Source organism: Diaphorina citri, unplaced genomic scaffold, assembly GCF_000475195.1.
Source record: "Diaphorina citri unplaced genomic scaffold, Diaci psyllid genome assembly version 1.1 scaffold283, whole genome shotgun sequence".
Taxonomy (NCBI): Eukaryota; Metazoa; Arthropoda; class Insecta; order Hemiptera; family Psyllidae; genus Diaphorina; species Diaphorina citri.
The window spans coordinates 1-23702 of NW_007377719.1; positions in this window are offsets into that span (position 1 = coordinate 1).

Consider the following 23702-nt stretch of genomic DNA (forward strand, 5'->3'; position numbering starts at 1 on the left):
AAGAAAGTATGAATGAAAAGAAGAAATGGAGAAAGGTGAGAGAAGAGGGAAGAGAGGAGAAAGACAAAAGGAAAGGAGGAGAGAATAAAGGAGGGAAGGGAGGGGGATAAAATTGTCATAAATCACCGAGTTTCGGCGTTACCTACCTGCATGCGATAAAAACTTTGCCTTGACCTTTTTGTATAAAATGCAGAAACGAAGAATGGTGAGAGAAGAGGTTAGAGAGGAGAAATAATAAAGGAGGGGGGAAAGGAGGGGAGGGAGGGGATAAAATTGTCATAAATCACCGAGTTTCGGCGTTACCTACCTGCATGCGATAAAAACTTTGCCTTGACCTTTTTGTATAAAATGTTTTAGAATTTAAATTTAGTTGTGGTGCCTGCAATTATTTAAATAAACATAGATAACTACATTAGAAGCTTTTACAAGTTTTCCAAAGGTCCCTAGTACATCTTAGTATTCTTAGTAGTACGTATTCTAATACGAGGACTTATTCGTAGGTTCCTGATTCAGGAAGAGAGAGGCACTATTTGGTGGAGATTCTAATCTAAAATGTGTTTTTAATGGCATTTCATTCATTCTATAAAAAAAAGTCGTAGGGACATCTTATAGTATTCTTAGTAGTAGGTATTCTAATACGAGGACTTATTCGTAGGTTCCTGATTCAGGTAGAGAGAGGCACTATTTGGTGGAGATTCTAATCTAAAATGTGTTTTTAATGGCATTTCATTCATTCTATAAAAAAAAAGTCGTAGGGATAAGTGCGTGAAAGAGTCTCAAAACACTTTAGGAATTGCGTTGTGGACGATTCCTTGTCGTGTGGAACACCACTCATGAGGTCACTGACGTTAAGATACATCGAGCGTGACTAATATTTGGTAGGGTGATCGTCAGTCGTAGGGATAAGTGCGTGAAAGAGTCTCAAAAAACTTTAGGAATTGCGTTGTGGACAACGATTCCTTGTCGTGTGGAACACCACTCATGAGGTCACTGACGTTAAGATACATCGAGCGTGACTAATATTTGGTAGGGTGATCGTCTCTAATATTCTGTGTTACAGCATAATCTTGATTTCCCACAGCTTGATGTGGGATTATTGCCAATTGCCAATATTGGGTCTCTTCTCAGAAAAGGGTACTTACGTTTTCGGGAGCCAGAAATCCTTTCAGCTCCTCTTCAGTTTGGTCCTTGGTGATCGTCTCTAATATTCTGTGTTACAGCATAATCTTGATTTCCCACAGCTTGATGTGGGATTATTGCCAATATTGGGTCTCTTCTCAGAAAAGGGTACTTACGTTTTCGGGAGCCAGAAATCCTTTCAGCTCCTCTTCAGTTTGGTCCTTCTGTGCGAGCAAAGTTTTTGGAAGTTCTGAATTTTGACGAAGCCATCTCTGAAATAGAACAAAGAGAATTAGTATTTTACCTATTTGAGGTTTAAAAACAATATGTGAAAAATGAAGTAAAAATTGAACAATCTGACCTAGGAAGTTGTGTACATCAACTGCTATTTTTTCTGTGCGAGCAAAGTTTTAGGAAGTTCTGAATTTTGACGAAGCCATCTCTGAAATAGAACAAAGAGAATTAGTAGTTTAACTATTTGAGGTTTAAAAACAATATGTGAAAAATTAAGTAAAAATTGAACAATCTGACCTAGGAAGTTGTGTACATCAACTGCTATTTTATGACAGTTATGACAGATTGAAATGATTTTCTGTGTACCTACTTGTAAACATCCCATATGAAAATAGGTGCATTATATCCCTAGATCAAATTAACTGCATTATTCATCCTACAAAAACACGTTAGTATTGTAAACATCCCATATGAAAATAGGTGCATTATATCCCTAGATCAAATTAACTGCATTATTCATCCTACAAAAACACGTTAGTAAACGTTACTCAATCTTGATTCATATGATCATGACAAAAGGAGAGGAAATTACTATTCGACAATGGGCGACTAATTATGAAAACACCCTAAAATATTATTTGCCTTGTAGCAACCTCCGTGGCAGAGTGAGTATTACACTAGTGGGCTTACACACCGGAGATTTCGGGTTTGATCTCGGGCAGCCATTTGGACAGCATTGAGCAGAAAAGAACCATCCATAAACGGAAATGCCTTGTGGGAAGGTGGGGGGTTCTTTTCCGCTTAATGCTGTCCAAATGTACTAACTGGGACTTGATGAACTATTGAGTATTGACCCCTTTTTCACTCGTACTTTTGGCACCCTATAATCCCTATATGAAGCCTGTTATATGAATTAGGTAAGCAATCCTATTTTAATCCATAACTAGGGAGTAATTAAGTACCCTCTTTAGTTCATGGCTTGCTGCACACGCGTATAAATATTTAATGTTATGACAAACCCTATATCCTTATTCATCTGATAGCCCTAGAATCAAAGATAAGAGTCTGATAAAAACAGTACAGTCTCACAAACACTTCCTGACCTGAGCTCGTAACTATTACATAAAAACAATGAATAGTCCTAACTAGGCTAGACGACAAGATGCCTAGACGGTCACCCATCCTGTTACTAGCCACGCCCGGAGTTGACTAACAGGAGTATCCGGGATTTGAATTGCATTTATGTTTCATCCAGTGGTAAGTGGGTAACTAAGGAAGAAAACTCCAGTAACTGCTGGAGTAACTTGGCTATTCAGTATAGGGTGAAAGTGAAATAGCTACCACACTCGCAATGTAGGTAATGGAACAGGCTTACGTAAGACGGTAGGCTAATAAATTGGTTTCAAGTAGCGAAATAGCGAATGAGAAAAATCTCTTGTCAAGGTCAGTGGTCCAGTTTCGGGCACCCTAGGAGTCTGAAAATTTGCAGGCGGTCTGAATGAAAAACCGAGATAATGGTTATTAATTGGATAGATAAAAGTAAAAGAGTGGTACACAAAAAGTATTACAGATGGGTATGTATGTACATACATAATTTATTGGTTTTAAGTAGCGAAATAGCGAATGAGAAAAATCTCCGATCAAGGTCATTGGTCCAGATTCGGGCACCCTAGGAGTCTGAAAATTTGGAGGAGGTCTGAATGAAAAACCGAGGTAATGGTTATTAATTGGATAGATAAAAGTAAAAGAGTGGTACACAAAAAGTATTACAGATGGGTATGTATGTACATACATAATTTATTTACAATCAAATATCACGTAGGTATGAGATGTTATCACCTGCCAATCAAAATTAAGTTACCTACTTCAACTTTTTAACAATCCAGTTTTGTAAATTTGTACATAACGAGTATTTTTGTATATTTGAATCAGAAACTACCCCACCCATATATCTATCATTTGACTCATTTGGAATTAAGGAAGGTTGGGGTTGAGGTAATCGCCCTCACCCTCTCACATAGTCCCCTCGCACTCCCCCTGTCTTCTCCATCAACCTCACATCCGTGATGACATAACAATCCAGTTTTGTAAATTTGTACATAACGAGTATTTTTATATATTTGAATCAGAAACTACCCCACCCATATATCTACCATTTGATTCATTTGGAATTAAGGAAAGTTGGGGTTGAGGTAATCGCCCTCACCCTCTCACATAGTCCCCTCGCACTCCCCCTGTCTTCTCCATCAACCTCACATCCGTGATGACAATATCCTTACTGACAGCTTTACACATATCATACACCGTGACCGCTGCCACCATGGCTCCCACAATCGCTTCCATCTCTGCCCCAGTACGATCATACGTCACCACAGATGACGTCACAACAATCCTGTCCGTGACGTCATCCAGACGAAGGTTGACATCGACTTTGCTCAAGACAATCATCGCTCCCACAAACGCTTCCATCTCTGCCCCAGTGCGATCATAGGTCACCACAGATGACGTCACAACAATCCTGTCCGTGACGTCATCCAGACGAAGGTTGACATCGACTTTGCTCAAGACAATGCTGTGACAGAGGGGGATCAGCTCATGGGTTTTCTTAGCGCCCATTATCCCTGCTATTTGAGCAATGGTGAGCACATCGCCTTTCTTAATGAGATTATCTCGGATGAGGGTGGTGATTTCCGAATTGATTAGAACGGTGGCTTCTGCTTTGGCCGTTCTCTTGGTGATGGCCTTATCAATCGCTTCCATCTCTGCCCCAGTGCGATCATAGGTCACCACAGATGACGTCACAACAATCCTATCCGTGACGTCATCCAGACGAAGGTTGACATCGACTTTGCTCAAAACAATGCTGTGGCAGAGGGGGATCAGCTCGTGGGTTTTCTTAGCGCCCATTATCCCTGCAATTTGAGCAATGGTGAGCACATCGCCTTTCTTGATGAGATTGTCGCGGATGAGGGTGGTGATTTCCGAATTGATTAGAACGGTGGCTTCTGCTTTGGCCGTTCTCTTGGTGATGGCCTTATGTCCAACATCCACCATGTTGACGCTACCTGTATCTGTCACATGTGTTAATTTACTGTAAGCTCGTCCAGAAAGAGTGATAGGGCTTTGTGATCTGAGAAATGGTGCTACGTTTGGAAGGTGGTCATATGGATATGCGTTGCTCTGGGGCTTTGCATTGAATCTGGTACCACGCTGAGCCGATGCCGATGTCTGACTTATAGGACCTGTAAATCGAACAGAAGGGGAGAAGAAAAAATCAATTTATCAAACCGGTTGATAAGGTAACTTTCTATGAGAAAAAAGTGAAAATCCTTGTTCGTCAAAATTAAGACTGAACATAAAATATGTGGAAATGTAGGAACCCCAAAGTAACATGTCTTGTTTGTTTATCAAACCGGTTGATAAGGTAACTTTCTATGAGAAAAAAAGTGAAAATCCTTGTTCGTCAAAATTAAGACTGAACCAGATACAGACCAAAAGTTCCGCTTTTTAAATCAACAATCAAGTGTACCACATTGCATACACAAATAATTTTACGGCATTCATAAAAATCGCAGTATCAGAATTTGGTTTGGGTAGTTGTTGGAAAAGCTATTTGGTGGTAGTGATTGGAAGTTGGAAGAGCTATTTGGTCACATTGAATTTTTCTCTGGGGGGGAAAAAACTAGACATCGAAATTTCCGATCGAAAGAATAAAAGTATTCGAAGCCGATTCGAGTTTTTGAGTTCTTCTGTACCAAGTCCCCACGGACATAGATTTCATCACCGATTTGCCATGGTAGTCAAAAAAGGATGCCTCTTTAGACGATAAAAACAAAACATTGGCATTATCCCCCTTCGTGCCAACACTTCTAGGAAGTAGTTTTCATCGCCATTTAATAGAGACAGCCGACTCGCCATGGCTTACGAATAGCAAAGGCTAAGCGGGTCAGGCTAAAATGGTCCGACGAAAAAAATTTCACCCGATTACATTACTTTCTTTCCCATAGGATAAGGAAAGTATTTAACGTTTCCAAAACGAAAGCTTTTATGTTTGAATTATGAAGTTGCTTCCGGAAAGATGTCCGATAGTTCCCTCGCGGACACAAGGAGCCCCCTAGAAAGGAAGTATGCCGTGAATGAAACAAATTTCAGCTCGTCCCCCCTTGTAGGGGCCTCAACACTCTCAACAGAGAATCTTGGTGTGAGAAATTTTCAGAAACTTAAGCAAAATAGGAAGGAACCAAGGTACAGAAATTAGAAATTAATATGAAGAATGTCCGTTTTTTTATGTCTGGAAATTTTTGTATTACCTACTTACCTACTTTTTTTTTGAGGCCCAACCATACGGTCAGAGTGGACAACTGCAGTAAGCAGAACACCAGTTGACAAGAGATGTGCATGATGAAGCACACGAAAACGAAGGACTAGTAATAATTCAAAGCACAACATTAGGCTGAAAGGTCGTTTTTTTAATGGCCTATTTTTTTAATATTACTTGTACTTCATTTTATACAGAAGTTCCTATAAAATGATTGCAATCGGTGCCAGTAGGTATCTAGTATCTATGCAAAGTCCCACATAGTTGACACGATATGGTTTGTGGTGTGTGGTGGCTTAATTAATCAATTTCTTTTTAATTGATAGCAATGGAAACATAGTTTGGCACTCGTCTTAGAGTGGGTGTGAAACTGTGAAGGTTTCCGAGACAAAGTGACATTTGGATTGCTCTGACCTTCGACAATACGAGTGGATGTATGTATGATTTGTTCTTGAAATGTATTCATATGTGAAGTGCATGAAATGCAGTCATATTTTGACTTTTTAGTGAAAGTCAAATATAATATGAGGAAAAAGAAAAATGTTATTTTTCATTCCTGACCTTCGACAATACGAGTGGGTGCGGATGTATGATTTGTTCTTGAAATGTATTCATGTGAAGTGCATGAAATGCAGTCATATTTTGACTTTTTAGTGAAAGTCAAATATAATATGAGGAAAAAGAAAAATGTCATTTTCCATGTTGAGGTACCCTCTGTAAGCATATCAGAGCACACTTAGGTAAGTTAAGCACTTACGTTAAAACATTTTAACAGGAAAGGAAAGAAATATAGAGTAAAAGGAAAATTTATTAAAATGATACAAGTAGAATTAGTAAAGGTCGTAAAGAAGGCTCTTGGACACTCTTGGTACTACTGTGATATCCACAAAATTGTTTAGAAGCACTTCTCAACCTCACCACAAATAATCCATAGATTAATTGGATTAGATCGGTTTTTATTCCAATGACACAAACCACAAATATACTTACTTGTGGTGAACTGTGGGCAACTGTAGGGGAAGAAGAGGAATGTCTGTAAAAAGTGCTCAAGTGCTAGACGTGGGAGAAGGGGAAGGAGGTGGCAAGGCTTTTTTCTGGTTTGGCCTAAGGCCCAACCATACGATCAGAGTGGACAACTGCAGTAAACTGGACACCAGTTGACAAGAGATGTGCATAATGAAGCACACGAAACCGAAGGACTATTAATAATTCAAAGCACAACGACACGACTTCCATGAAGTCGTTAACGAATTTGACATTGTTCCAAATTGTTTGGACCTTTGTCACGCAAACTTTAGCACGCCTTTGTAATATGTATTTAGGTTTGAGTATCAAGTTTATTGTTCTTTTATTGTATTGTGAGTATTTGAGAGTTCATAAATACAAAAGGGCTCGTTTGAATCCTACAAGTTGTTCAATAGGATAAGGAAAGTCGTGTGATGTTCACACCAGATTTTTAATACCTACACACACGTCTTCCGCTGAGAGGCTTAAGCTGCGTCCACACATAATCGACCGGCCGTCGATCGACGTCGACTGAAACCGTCCACACTGCCTCGACAACATAGATCCACCTCGTCGATCGACAGCCGACGACTATGTGCGAACACAGCTTTAGGGTCCGTCCACACATTTCAAACTTAAAAGCTTCGAAAAATCGAAACCCCTTGGACGCCCAGAATCAATTTAATACTCACAGATTTTCCCTTGCCACTATTAGTGGAGATGTCTGATACAATAGATGGTAGATAGGCAGCTAGTTATTTATTTATGTATAAATCTCCTAGAGAGGTACAGTGTACAGGTATATTTCAGTAATATAAATAAGGTAGGAATCTACTTATTTATATCTCGGGTAGATACGTATATAGGTACATATTTGAGTAATAAATAAGGTACATTCTAGGTAGGTAGGTATATTTAAGTCAATAAGGTAGGTACCTATTAGGTACCAGCTCTAGGGTCCGTCCACACATTTCAAACTTAAAAGCTTCGAAAAATCGAAACGCCCAGAATCAATTTAATACTCACAGATTTTCCCTTGCCACTATTAGTGATGGAGATGTCTGATACAATAGATGGTAGACAGGCAGCTAGTTATTTATTTATGTATAAATCTCCTAGAGAAGTACAGTGTACAGGTAAATTTCAGTAATAAATAAGGTAGGAATCTACTTATTTATATCCCGGGTAGATATAGGTACATATTTGAGTACCTAATAAATAAGGTACATTCTAGGTAGGTAGGTATATTTAAGTCAATAAGGTAGGTACCTATTAGGTACCTCTCCCAATCACGTAATGCCTAATCAAGTCTGATGCCGAACTCTGGCAAAACTGAATAGGCACTCCAATTTGTATGCTTTCACTTACCGACTCGATCGAAATACAATGCTGGGAAAATTGGTTCACTCTTCACATCTTAGATGGGAAACTAATCGAGGTGCTCGCCTGGTTAACGAGAGGGTGCGGGTTCAGTGCCCGTTAAGACAGACATTGTTCTTTAAAGGCCCTTTTCCTACTAATTCCCGTGATGGTCCGTATAGTATGCAGGGCCGTATTTTGAAGGGGGCCACTGAGAAAAAAACTAGGGTGCCGGCAGCCTAATCGGGTGACTGGATTCCGGCACCCTAATATGATTTGTATGCTTTCACTTACCGATTGGATCGAAATACAATGCTGGGAAAATTGGTTCACTCTTCACATCTTAGATGGGAAACTAATCGAGGTGCTCGCCTGGTTAACGAGAGGGTGCGGGTTCAGTGCCCGTTAAGACAGACATTGTTCTTTAAAGGCCCTTTTCCTACTAATTCCCGTGATGGTCCGTATAGTAGGCAGGGCCGTATTTTGAAGGGGGCCACTGAGAAAAAAAACTAGGGTGCCGGCAGCCTAATCGGGTGACTGGATTCCGGCACCCTAATATTGAACTCTATATCGGGAAGCTCGACACTATAATATAGCATTCCAACAGCCTAAATCAGGGGAAGTGACCCAATAATAGAGTTCTTCCACCCTAAACTTGTGGCACCTTGTCACCATTTTTTTTTCTCAGTGGGGGGGGGAGGGTCCTTGCCCCTCTGGCTTCATTTTTGCTCACGTACTATGGGTTATTGTAGATGTTATCAATTCAAGGATCCTGTCCTGAGATGGGCGAGGTATGTTGCTCATGCGCGGGAGGATAGCACCATCAGTAAAACTCTACATCTCACGTACAACGAACCCCGAAGACTGGGAAGGCCCCGAAAAAGATGGATTGATGGAACAACACCACCATCAACAACAAGTAAGTTTGGTGTAGTGAGTATTCGATTATGGGTAACAGGAATACCTACCCTTTGTACAAGAAGTATGAGTAGTGCTTTATATAGACTGTCAGCAGTACTGAAGAGTCTACACCGAGGACTCGACAGACTTGTGATTTGATATGCAAAGACTTCGCAGAGATATCCACGAAAAAGATGGATTGATGGAACAACACCAACATCAACAACAAGTAAGTTTGGTGTAGTGAGTATTCGATTATGGGTATCAGGAATACCTACCCTATGTACAAGAAGTATGAGTAGTGCTTTAATATAGACTGTCAGCAGTACTGAAGAGTCTACACCGAGGAGTCGACAGACTTGTGATTTGATATGCAAAGACTTCGCAGAGATATCCAATAATGTAGACCTAGAGATAGGCAGAGAGACACTAGGTTCTCCTATTTATTAGGCACTATAAATGACATAATAACCGTCTCGTAATGGTGATGGGATCTTAGGATCTGATTGAATATCCTCAAGAAAGGTGCATTATCTGAGAGGAGTACTAGCAAAATCCTCTGAGTTACAAATTCTGAGAGATACCTTCTAAGAGGAGAGTCGCCCGGACAATCGCCCTATCTACCCTCAAAGTTTTGTACTTCGTCTGGTGTTCAAAGGCAAGGAAAACCACAAAAGGTACCCACGCCCCTTTTAAGAACTAGGTCAGCACATAACCTTGAACAAAACACCTTGATTGAAATTCCAAGGGTCCAATTTCTACCTCACACTCGAAAACATATGGAAATGAACGAACGAAAAACGTCGTCGAAAGTGACAAAATGTCAAATTTTAGTCAAGAAAGTATGAATGAAAAGAAGAAATGGAGAAAGGTGAGAGAAGAGGGAAGAGAGGAGAAAGACAAAAGGAAAGGAGAGGAAAGGGGAGAGAATAAAGGAGGGAAGGGAGGGGATAAAATTGTCATAAATCACCGAGTTTCGGCGTTACCTACCTGCATGCGATAAAAACTTTGCCTTGACCTTTTTGTATAGTAAATGACATAATAACTGCCTCGTAATGACGAGGGTATCCGATTGAATATCCCCGAGAGAGGTGCATTATCTGAGAGGAGCAGTAGCAAAATCCTCTGAGTTACAAATTCTGAGAGATACCTTCTAAGAGGAGAAATAGAAACCGGACAATCGCCCTATCTACCATCAAAGTTTTGTCCAAGATTTTGTCCTTCGTCTGGTGTACAAAGGCAAAGAGAGCTAGAGAAGGTACCCATGCCACCTTGAAGAGCTAGGTCAACACATAACCTTGAACAAAACACCTTGATTGAAATTCCAAGGGTCCTTTCTACCTCACACTCAAAGTATGGAAATGAACGAACGAAAAACGTCGTCGAAAGTGACAAAATGTCAAATTTCAGTCAGAAAAGAATGAATGAAAAGCAGAAACGAAGAATGGTGAGAGAAGAGGTTAGAGAGGAGAAATAATAAAGGAGGGGGGAAAGGAGGGGAGGGAGGGGATAAAATTGTCATAAATCACCGAGTTTCGGCGTTACAGGGTGGTTCTTTTCTGCTTAATGCTGTCCAAATGTACTAACTGGGACTTGATGAACTATTGAGTATTGAGCCCTTTTTCACTCGTACTTTTGTTAAGCACCCTATATAATCCCTTTATGAAGCCTGTTATATGAATATGAATTAGGTAAGCAACCCTATTTTAACCCATAACTAGGGAGTAAGTACCCTCTTTAGTTCATGGCTTGCTGCACACGCGTATAAATATTTAATGTTATGACAAATGGGTGGTTCTTTTCTGCTTAATGCTGTCCAAATGTACTAACTGGGACTTGATGATTGATGAACTATTGAGTATTGAGCCCTTTTTCACTCGTACTTTCGTTAAGCACCCTATAATCCCTATATGAAGCCTGTTATATGAATTAGGTAAGCAATCCTATTTTAACCCATAACTAGGGAGTAAGTACCCTCTTTAGTTCATGGCTTGCTGCACACGCGTATAAATATTTAATTTTATGACAAACCCTATATCCTTATCCATCTGATAGCCCTAGAATCAAAGATAAGAGTCTGATAAAAACAGTACAGTCTCACAAACACTTCCTGACCTGAGCTCGTAACTATTACATAAAAACAATACAGTCCTATCTAGGCTAGACGACAAGATGCCTAGACGGTCACCCATCCTGTTACTAGCCACGCCCGGAGTTGACTAACAGGAGTATCCGGGATTTGACAATTAAGACTGAACATGAAATATGTGGAAATGTAGGAACCCCAAAGTAACATGTCTTGTTTTATGAGATGTGACATAAGGTACTTACATTCTACTGGTAGGATTATTATGAGATGTGACATAAGGTACTTACATTCTACTGGTAGGATTATCCTCCTATTAAAATCATAGGGCGGTTCGGCATCTGAGCCAAGTTAAACATACCTGTCAAACCAAAGAAAAGAACCTGATTATTAAAAGTCAAGTCTAGGGGACGGGATATAAGAGTCCTAACTAGGCTAGACGACAACATGCCTAGACGGTCACCCATCCTGTTACTAGCCACGCCCGGAGTTGACTAACAGGAGTATCCGGGATTTGATCTAACGAGAAGGCATTTCGGTGAATTCCTGTATTTGAGAAAACGAAATAGGTTCACCCTACGACCAACTTCAGAGCATAATACGTATGTAGGTACGACTTCGATGTAATTGGCAGGTAATCAAAGTAGGTAAGTCAATTATGAGGTTTACCTGAAGATTCACGTTAATTACAAAGCTAAATGTAATTATTGCAACGAAAAGCCATAGTCTCAACTGTCGTAATAGTTTTTTTTACCTAGTGGTTATCACATCAAACGGACCGTAAGATGTGCTAATAAGTCACACAGCTCTATCAGCTCTATCTTTACCTAACGTTTAAGGATTCAGGATGGCAGATCCTCATCTGTGGATTTGTTTCTACTTGGTTTAATATCCACAAGGTACCTAGTGGTTATCACATCAAACGGACCGTATTAAGATGTGCTAATAAGTCACACAGCTCTATCTTTACCTAACGTTTAAGGATTCAGGATGGCAGATCCTCATCTGTGGATTTGTTTCTACTTGGTTTAATATCCACAAGGCGTAAAGTACGATTATGTCATGATCGTCTGTTAATCAAATATAGTGTGGTTAGTGCGAGGTTAACAGTACACAGGTGTTGATGAAAAGAGGTTAGAGTGATTTCTGCTCATTTCGTTTTGCAAGTAGGTGCAACCACACTGTGAACTTTTCAAGAGGGTCATGGGATGAGCATGGTTTATTATTCAGAACTTTGAAAGGACGAGGAGAGTCATTAATTATAGCCTGAAGAAAATCAAATATTGGATATATTCTACCACGGTAAAGTTGACAATATTTCGTTCTTGTTGCCTATAAGATTACAGAGATTATGTTCGACTTCCGGATATGTACATATACCTACGTTTCAGTTCATCATACTGTTATGGTAGGACAGATAATCGTACTGTTAAGCTTCTGTACATGAGGAGACAGATAGATAGTAAAATTCACTATTATGGTTATCAGGTGATATCTTGGCATGAACTGCAGAAAGTTTTGGACCCTTGGAGTGATTATCTCGTCTACAGTAACAAAGACAATGACAAGAACTGTAAGTACCTCGTTTGATATTTTGACTTACCTGTCTACAGTGTGGCTCATGGAAGGAGAAAGAAGCCGTCCCGAATATTAATTATTAAGGTCTCGACAATTTTATTATAAGTTTCAGAAAGTTTTGGACCCTTGGAGTGATTATCTCGTCTACAGTAACAAAGACAATGAATGACAAGAACTGTAAGTACCTCGTTTGATATTTTGACTTACCTGTCTACAGTGTGGCTCATGGAAGGAGAAAGAAGCCGTCCCGAATATATTCTATCACGGTAAAGTTGAAAATACTTCGTTCTTGTTGCCTGTAAGATTACAGAGATTATGTGCGACTTCCGGATTCGTACTGTTAAGCTTCTGTACATGAGGAGACAGATAGATAGTAAAATTCACTATTATGGTTATCAGGTGATATCTTGGCATGAACTGGTCCATGAATTTTCGAACAACATTCGGTGAATTCGATTCTTTGGAATTTTTCCGTAAGAAATTTCTCTTCGGAGTTGTATTCTCTTTGGATTCTAGTTCAATTTTGGTACTTTCGGAAATAGATCTCCGATGAGAAGTAGGTCTTTGTTTTGAAGGGCTTGGTTCAGAGTTCTTCTTTTGTCTTGGGACTGTTTCGTATTTAACTTTTTCAAGTTTGTCTTTTTTAACCTCGGTAACATTTGGTTTGTTATTTTGCATGGTTTCCTTCACGTCTGCAGTGTCCTTAACATTTTCTTTGGTTATTTTCTCTTTTCCTGTAACACTGTTAGATATCTTTTTCGGTTTATCAGTAGCTTTAACATTTATTCTTTCCTTGGACTTGGATTTCTTTACTGACAGATTTTCTATTGACTGTATTCGATAAATCGGACATCAATCGGACGATCTCGGGTCAGAAGAACGAAGTCGAGAATTTCATCGTCGTTAAAATTCTTCATAACCACCACGTTTACCTGGAAATGAAAATACGAAATTTAATAGCATGTTGAGCACCTACATATTTTTCCAACTAGATCATGCACTTCAGCAATCACAACTATATGTAGATCGGAATTTAGCGAAACCTAAAGGTTCTCATTATTCAATACCACATAAGTAATGTATGCAGTAGCCAGAAGCGACAGCACGTTGAATGCACCAGGTCCCAATCGTAAACCCTTTGAAAAATCTTATAGGTAATAATTACTAAAATACAAACTTACTTTCATGTAACAAATAACTATTTATTTATTAAACTTACTTTCAAATTATCATAACCTAGTTGCACAGCCAAGTCGATTCCCGCCAGGACCCGGCTCCATCCTTTCCGTCGAGTGATAAACTCGTACTTGTCAGGTTTCAGAGTGTCCAAACTTATATTGATCGAATCCAGACCTGCTTTCTTTTCTTGAGACTCCCTGTAGAATTTCCCGACAGTCTTGTATTCATCCAGACTTCATCTGAGTAAAATGTTGGCGTTACAATAAGACTCCTGAATTCAGGACCACTGAAGAGGTCGGCACTATTGGTGAAGTAATTATCCGGAGGTAAATGACAAGAACTGTAAGTAGGTACCTCGTTTGATATTTTGACTTACCTGTCTACAGTGTGGCTCATGGAAGGAGAAAGAAGCCGTCCCGAATTGTTTTGAACACAGGTTACACTCGATTGTCTTATACTTCTTGAGACTCCCTGTAGAATTTCCCGACAGTCTTGTATTCATCCAGACTTCATCCGAGTAAAATGTTGGCGTTACAATAAGACTCCTGAATTCAGGACCACTGAAGAGGTCGGCACTATTGGTGAAGTAATTATCCGGAGGTACCAGGTTTTGTTCTCTGGCTAAGAACTCATCACAAACATCAGCCTTGAAAGTTTCCACATTGGTGTTGGTATCCTCATCAACACTAAGGAGGTCAGATCGGATAGGATTGGAAATGTTCACTGGATCATCACGAGGAATCATGTCTGATTTCTTGAACAACTCTTCATAATTCTCCCCAGGTATTAATCGAGTAGAGAACATGGTATCACTAGATTCAAAGTAACTTCGTCTCCTATCAGCCCCACTTTCAAGTTTTTCAGCCTTTTTAGGAGTGACATCACTATTAAGACTTGCCTTCCTACTTTGCTTGTATGTTTCACTGAAACTAGATTTCCTTGTGGGATAACCGTCAATGGATTTTCGAGGACTATTGATATCACAGTTTGAGCTCAGCTTGCTGGACGTTGTATCACTAATACTGGACTTGCGAGGACTATTCTCTGAACTAGAGCTTGTCCTCCTGGTACCTCTTCTTTCGTCACCTTTGCTATTAACTTTTAGACAAGTTTCTTTAATTTTTTTAACCGCACTTGGAAGTTCTTCAACTGTTCTCAGTTTACCAGTGATTGGGTCCATGAATTTTCGAACAACATTCGGTGAATTCGATTCTTTGGAATTTTTCCGTAAGAAATTTCTCTTCGGAGTTGTATTCTCTTTGGATTCTAGTTCAATTTTGGTACTTTCGGAAATAGATCTCCGATGAGAAGTAGGTCTTTGTTTTGAAGGGCTTGGTTCAGAGTTCTTCTTTTGTCTTGGGACTGTTTCATATTTAACTTTTTCAAGTTTGTCTTTTTTAACCTCGGTAACATTTGGTTTGTTGTTTTGCATGGTTTCCTTCACGTCTGCAGTGTCCTTAACATTTTCTTTGGTTATTTTCTCTTTTCCTGTAACACTATTAGATATCTTTTTCGGTTTATCAGTAGCTTTAACATTTATTCTTTCCTTGGACTTGGATTTCTTTACTGACAGATTTTCTATTGACTTCTTGGAATATTTATTCAGTGCTGTGTTTCTCTTTACGATAAGTTTAGGTTGAGCTTTATTCACATTCTCGTCGGTCTTCTTGCATTTCTTATCTTTCTTTAGTTCGGATGCAATATCTGGTGAGGTATCTAATTTCTGAACGGAAGCTCGTGGGGATGGATTTGAATCTGAAGATTGGGTAGTCAATGAAGTTTCATCTTTAGAGGACTCGGCTGAACTTCCTATGATACTTTGCCTTCTGTTATGCTTGATCCTGTAAGTCCTGTTGATGATTGCCTTATTAGCTTCATAGTCTCCTTGCTCCTCCCAAGCCAGACCTTCACCACTTCCATCATTATTTTTCACATCCACACCATTTTCCGTGTTTGTTTTCTTTGCATTTGAATTTTTGTTTTTACTCGACTTCTGATTTTTCTTCTTGTTTGTTTTACTGTTCTTGTCCCCAGTTTTCTTATTTTTCTTTATAGTATCATCGTCACTCCCAATGTAGAATTTGCTTTCTATACTTTCATTACTGATATTCATGCTAGTATCGCTGAGGATGCTATCATAACTGCTGCCATTACTTTTCTGATCAAAATTGTTCCTGTGAGGTTTTGCTAGTAGATTTTTGATGTTCATCAACTTTTCTCGGGAAATGGTTGACATGTCTAATTTTCTCAGATAGGAAGGGTCCAAGATGGAAGGTCTCTCCAAGGTGGCTGTGTCTGGTCGTTTGAAATGTCCGGCGTTCTCTTGAGATACAAGTTTCTCTTTAGAATTGTTAATGTTCATTTTGGACACTTTCATTGACATGATTATAAAAATAGATTTATTTACTATACCAGTCTTAAGTGGACACGGGACTTTATGAAAGTCTGTAATACTGAAACCTTCATTTTTAGTTAATCTATAGAAACAATTTTCTCAGATAGGAAGGGTCCAAGATGGAAGGTCTCTCCAAGGTGGCTGTGTCTGGTCGCTTGAAATGTCCGGCGTTCTCTTGAGATACAAGTTTCTCTTTAGAATTGTTAATGTTCATTTTGGACACTTTCATTGACATGATTATAAAAATAGATTTTATTTACTATACCAGTCTTAAGTGGACACGGGACTTTATGAAAGTCTGTAATACTGAAACCTTCATTTTTAGTTAATCTATAGAAACCATATTGATTGTTTTTCGTATGACATAATATGACATATATCCTAAAATTTAGATACCTTTTAAATGGGTACAATCAACAAATATAGGTAATCAGCATTTAATCTGATTCACATAAATCTACGAGAAAAATAAAAAACACAAATAATTAAATAGAAAATTAGCAATACCAATGCACTCGTTGAACACACGAAAACATCGAATATCAAGTATATCCTAAAATTTAGATGCCTTTTAAATGGGTAAAATCAACAAAAATATAATCAGCATTAAATCTGATTCACATAAATCTATGAGAAAAATAAAAAAACACAAATAATTAAATAGAAAATTAGCAATACCAATGCACTCGTTGAACACACGAAAACATCGAATATCAAGTAAAATTCTACAGGTGATTATTAAAATTTAATATGAAATAAACAAAATTAAGTTAATTAACTATTTATTTCAAAAGAAAACATCGCAAAATTTAACAAAACACACCTAAAAAAATTGTACAAAAATAAATCTGCTACCGGTATTATAAAATCAACAAATATAATCAGCATTAAATCTATGAGAATCTATGAGAAATCTATGAGAAAAATAAATCTATGAGAAAAATAAAAAACACAAATAATTAAATAGAAAATTAGCAATACCAATGCACTCGTTGAACACACGAAAACATCGAATATCAAGTGAAATTCTACAGGTGATTATTAAAATTTAATATGAAATAAACAAAATTAAGTTATTTAACTATTTATTTCAAAAGAAAACATCGCAAAATTTAACAAAACACACCTAAAAAAATTGTACAAAAATAAATCTGCTACCGGTATTATTTGTTAATGTTATCTCGGACGCGATAGGAATAAAACTGAGTAGGTAACAACTTACTAAACAAAAGTAGTAAAACTTTCCAACGGAAAAAAACTAGGGGGTTTATTTTTGAAGTGTTTGAATTATGATATTACCAGCGAAAACCCTTTGCATTTATGTTTCATCCAGTGTAAGACTAGGGGGTTTATTTTTGAAGTGTTTGAATTATGATATTACCAGCGAAAACCCTTTGCATTTATGTTTCATCCAGTGTAAGTGGGTAACTATTGTAACTAAGGAAGAAAACTCGAGCAACTGCCGGAGTAACTTGCGTATACTGAATAGGGTGAAAGTGAAATAGACACTCGCAATGTAGGCTCTAGGCTCTCCATTTTAAAGGCTCATGTACTCGAATCTGGACAGGAAAAACCTAGGAGGGAGCCCTTGTCAAATATATGAAATCTGTATGGTTGTCTAATATATATATATGAAATGCATATACATATTCATATATTTATGTATGCTCTACAGTGCACCTCCATTGTGCTCGGTCTTGAGTTATCTCTTGCCAGGATTCAGAATCTCTTGAACGTCATTCCACATCAGATAACATAAAGTATCACTTACATCTCAAGTTACATTTCTCAGTTAGAGATATCCTCAAGTAGGTATGTTGTCTACCAAAAAGGTCCACCAAGGATGGTTTGGTTAAACCGGGGGATTGGTCATTAACAGATAGGACTGGCTTGGGTGGATCGGGTGATTGCTCTTCTGGCTGTGCCTGGAAAATACATAAAGTTATCTTTTAAAACTTGGAATAATTGAATTTTTCTGGTCATTTTCGGTATCTCTAGGCTCTCCATTTTAAACGCTTATGTACTCGAATCTGGACAGGAAAAACCTAGGAGGGAGCCCTTGTCGAATATATGAAATCTGTATGGTTGTCTAATATATATATGAAATGCATATACATATTCACATATTTATGTATGCTCTACAGTGCACCTCCATTGTGCTCGGTCTTGAGTTATCTCTTGCCAGGATTCAGAATCTCTTGAACGTCATTCTGTGAGTGTTAGACCATTGGTGGTGATTCCGATGGTTTTGAGTTCTTTGATTTGCCGAAGCTCGTCTGGAACAAAGATACGAAAAGCGGAATGTTATTAAGAATTTTGAGACCGTCACAGGAAACCATTTGGGAGTTTTATAACTATGCAGTTGTGCACATAGCATACGTACAAAAAATACAGGCGTTCACAAAAATGTTTCATGGACTCCTGTCGTTTTTTACGCACTTTACTAAGAAAGAAGAAATGAACACAAATATTGCGTGATTGGCCGGTGAATTAATTAAAAGTTCATTGACGGCTTTCATTAAGTTAAACTTCCATTTAAGTTGACCTTTGAGCCAGATAATATCACACTTACATGGTCTACAGCCGTTTTGTTTATTAATTTCATACATCCGGCATCGGAAGTTCTATCGATCTTCAGTTTCAAAATACGTAGTATGAAGGCACAATCATTAAAGCTGCTAAGGCCCTACTTGGGTTCTCAACACCCATTTGCGTCCACAACTCTTAAGTAATCACACCACCCATTTAGGTTCCACAACTCTTACACACCATTTAAGTTGACCTTTGAGCCAGATAATATCACCCTTACATGGTCTACAGCCGTTGTGCTTATTTCATACATCCGGCATCCGAAGTTCTGTCGATCTTCAGTTTCAAAATACATAGTATGAAGGCACAATCATTAAAGCTGCCAAGGCCCTACTTGGGTTCTCAACACCCATTTGCGTCCACAACTCTTAAGTAATCACACTCATTTAAGTTGACTTTTGAGCCAGATAATATCACACTTACATGGTCTACGGCCGTTTTGCTTATTTCATACATCCGGCATCGAAAGTTCTATCGATCTTCAGTTTCAAAATACGTAGTATGAAGGCACAATCATTAAAGCTGCCAAGGCCCTACTTGGGTTCTCAACACCCATTTGCGTCCACAACTCTTAAGTAATCACACCACCCATTTAGGTTCCACAACTCTTACACACGTTCACACCACCTACTTACGCACTATATGCAGAAGGTCCTTATGAATGGTGGGTTCTCCTCCTGTAAGTCGAATTTTGGTGACTCCTTGTTGTACAAATAGTTTGGCCAAATGAAGAACTTCGTCAGTTGTCAGCAACTGAGATTTCCCCGTCAGCGTTACCCCATCTTGTGGCATACAGTATTGACCTGGGACGAGAAAAGACCAATAAATGAATGTACCAGTTCGTCCAGTTCCCAATTTATCATGGAAATGAAGCGACGTTGAACGTGGTTGGTATCCAAATGGGTGATCATCCGGGCAATCGCATGTTGCTGGCTTTTCCCGGTCCCACTCAGTCTGGACTCTGGATTAGTTGAGGAGGCGAGTAGCCCACCGAAGGGAGGGTAAAACCCTTGTCACTAAAGACCTCAGCAGTTGTAGCGTGCCGGGAAACCCCTTGAGAAAATGGCCCGGCAAAAAGAAGGTATGACTTACATCAGATAACATAGTATCACTTACATCTCAAGTTGCATTTCTCAGTTAGAGATATCCTCAAGTAGGTATGTTGTCTACCAAAAAGGTCCACCAAGGATGGTTTGGTTAAACTGGGGGATTGGTCATTAACAGATAGGACTGGCTTGGGTGCATCGGATGATTGCTCTTTCAATAAATGAATGTACCAGTTTGTCCAGTTCCCAATTTATCATGGAAATGAAGCGACGTTGATCGTGGTTGGTATCCAAATGGGTGATCATCTGGGCAATCGCATGCTGCTGGCTTTTCCCGGTCCCACTCAGTCTGGACTCTGGATTAGTTGAGGAGGCGAGTAGCCCACCGAAGGGAGGGTAAAACCCTTGTCACTAAAGACCTCAGCAGTTGTAGCGTGCCGGGAAACCCCTTAAGAAAATGGCCCGGCAAAAAGAAGGGATGACTTACATCAGATAACATAAAGTATCACTTACATCTCAAGTTGCATTTCTCAGTTAGAGATATCCTCAAGTAGGTATGCTGTCTACCGAAAAGGTCCACCAAGGATGGTTTGGTTAAACTGGGGGATTGGTCATTAACAGATAGGACTGGCTTGGGTGCATCGGATGATTGCTCTTCTGGCTGTGCCTGGAAAATACATAAAGTTATCTTTTAAAACTTGGAATAATTGAACTTTTCTGGTCGTTTTCGGTATCTCTAGGCTCTCCATTTTAAACGCTTATGTACTCGAATCTGGACAGGAAAAACCTAGGAGGGAGCCCTTGTCGAATATATGAAATCTGTATGGTTGATTGGTTGTCTAATATATATATGAAATGCATATACATATTCATATATTTATGTATGTTCTACAGTGCACCTCCATTGTGCTCGGTCTTGAGTTATCTCTTGCCAGGATTCAGAATCTCTTGAACGTCATTCTGGATGTTGTGTTCCCCACCTTGTTGGGTCTTCCGATTCCCCACACCTACCGGTACAACTAAAAACTACACCTCACATTAGCGTAAAAACATAGGTGATACAATGATACATAAATGCCCCTACATAATTTATATGTAGAGGTATGCAAACTTACCTGAGAAACCTGAGCAGGAATTGTCTTGACACCGGTGGATATGGTGGAATATTTCTTCAATCCAAACTTACCTGAGAAACCTGAGCAGGAATTGTCTTGACACCGGTGGATATGGTGGAATATTTCTTCAATCTAGACGCCTTCCGAACTATCTGCAGAAACGCTGAAGTTGGTTTGATCGCCATTTTTAATAGGAGCGATCAAAAAACTATCCAAAGAGGTTATCTTCTTGCTTGAAATTCAGATAGTCAGCTATGTTTGGGCAAATCTTCAAAGTTAAATTGCAAAACTAAGCTTCACTTTCCCTTCCATTCACTTCGAAAGTTATAAACAACCTTATTAAATCACAGTATGCATTTTATGAGGTTATGTTTAAAAACATTTTTATAAATCCAATCATTATAGTGATTTTAGTTATTCAGCTATGTTTGGGCAAATCTTCAAAGTTAAATTGCAAAATGGGGGAAAAACTAAGCTTCACTTTTCACTTCCATTCACTTCGAAAGTTATAAACAACCTTATTAAATCACAGTATGCATTTTATGAGGTTATGTTTATAAACATTTTTATAAATCCAATCATTATAGTGATTTTATTTTAGTTATAGTTGACAAACATCAGAGTCATTGGGCAATGGATAGAAATGTAAAAAACAGAATCTTCATACGTTCATCACAGTTACAGAAAAATAAGAACTACCTAACTTCAAGGAAATATTTAACTACACAAAACAAATCTCCTGGTACCTCTTCTTTCGTCACCTTTGCTAGGAACTTTTAGACAAGTTTCTTTAATTTTTTTAACCGCACTTGGAAGTTCTTCAACTGTTCTCAGTTTACCAGTGATTGGGTCCATGAATCGCATTGGGTCGCACGGCGGTGAAGCATCGCGTCGTTAGGAAATCCTAATATTTGAGAGAGCCCGATACCGTTGGTTGTCCAAATTTACAGCGCAGCTGTTGAATGGAAAGAACTCCAAAGGTTGTGATCCTCGTAGTCAAAATTGTTAAGGCAATTGTTAAGGCAAATATCGTACATTTGAAGAATATTGGAGATCCCCAAAAAGAGAGAATAGTAGAATACCCTATTGTTATCATCCTTAGAGCGGAGCTTAGTTCCATTCTCTCCGTGAGTCCATTCAGTCGTTAGGAAATCCTAATATTTGCGAGAACCCGATGCCGTTGGTTGTCCAAATTTACGGCGCAGCTGTTGAATGGAAAGAACTCCAAAGGTCCAAAGGTTGTGATCCTCGTAATCAAAATGTCTATTGTTAAGGCAAATATCGTACATTTGAAGAATATTGGAGATCCCCAAAAAGAGAGAATAGTAGAATGCCCTATTGTTATCATCCTTAGAGCGGAGCTTAGTTCCGATTCTCTCCGTGAGTCCATTCATAATTTTATAGGGCCTTTTAATACTTCAAGTATTTATTACATAAATCCAATTAACTGATCAGTTCTTCACAAATTGTTAATCTTTTATCAGCAAATCGGCACATGTGTCGATTTGCTGATAAAAGATCATCTTTATCGGCATTGCCTATAAGATTACAGAGATTATGTGCGACTTCCGGATATGTACACCTACATTTCAGTTCATCATACTGTTATGGTAGGACAGATAATCGTACTGTTAAGCTTCTGTACATGAGGAGACAGATAGATGGTAAAATTCACTATTATGGTTATCGGGTGATATCTTGGCATGAACTGCAAAAATATCTCTCAGAATTCCCAACTTCTCACACTTTCCACTAGTTTCTGAATTCTTAATTTTACGTAAGGAAGTTAAAAACGCTCACTTTAGACGTATCATTGGGCGCATTTTCCAACGTTAGTAAGTCAGGATGAGCCTCTTTGATCTTGGTTAACATCTCATTGAACGGCATGATCTTGGTATTGTTCCATTGGTTGCCACTGAACGGCATTATCAGTAAAACAGGTAATGGAGGTCCACAACGAAATATTTACCATTAGTCGTAAGAAGGGTTAGGTATTTACCATTGGTCGTAGTAAATGGAATTTATTTAGGCTTCACAAATGTAATAGCCTGTGTAATAGCCAATGGAAAAGCAGAATTTTGAATTTGGACGAATCCTATCGAAATATGGAATTGTAAATCCTTTTCCATACTTTGGTGATTTAGGGCACTGTACTACGAGTAAGTACTAATGGCATCCCTGAATCTGAGCTTAGAGTCAAGTTATAATAGTACTTGTCCACAAGTGTCTGAGGTCTCAAGGGTGCTATATCTACATACATACCAAGACAAGACTCCGTTCACACAAACAAATGTATTAATGGGACAGTCAGTACCAAAGCATTAAATGAATTGGGTACCAAAGTATAGGTATAAGTAAGTTATAACTTTTATGGTACAATGGGTAACCTGTCAAAGGAACATTGGGTTGTAAATCGAGTATTGGGCAATGTCTTGCAAACAGATCCCGAATAAGGTGCCAATTATTTGCAATAAGCAAATAATTGGCACTGCTGTAACGTACAGGACATTGCTACTAGAGAACGTATTTGAAGGCTATGTTAAAAAGCTAAAAAGTTAAATACACGAATATCAAGTTTCAATGCCACTGGTAGTACAATCAATGCTGATAGAAAAAGGTTCCAATTAAAAATTTGTTTCAAAGGTCATTATTATGAGTATTATAGATTAGATACCTGTTTACTCGTAGATAGCTTTATCTATACTATTTAGATTTAGACTGTTTTTAACTAGACCAATGGGATGGCTACGAGTTACAAGATTTCAGATACCTATGTCAA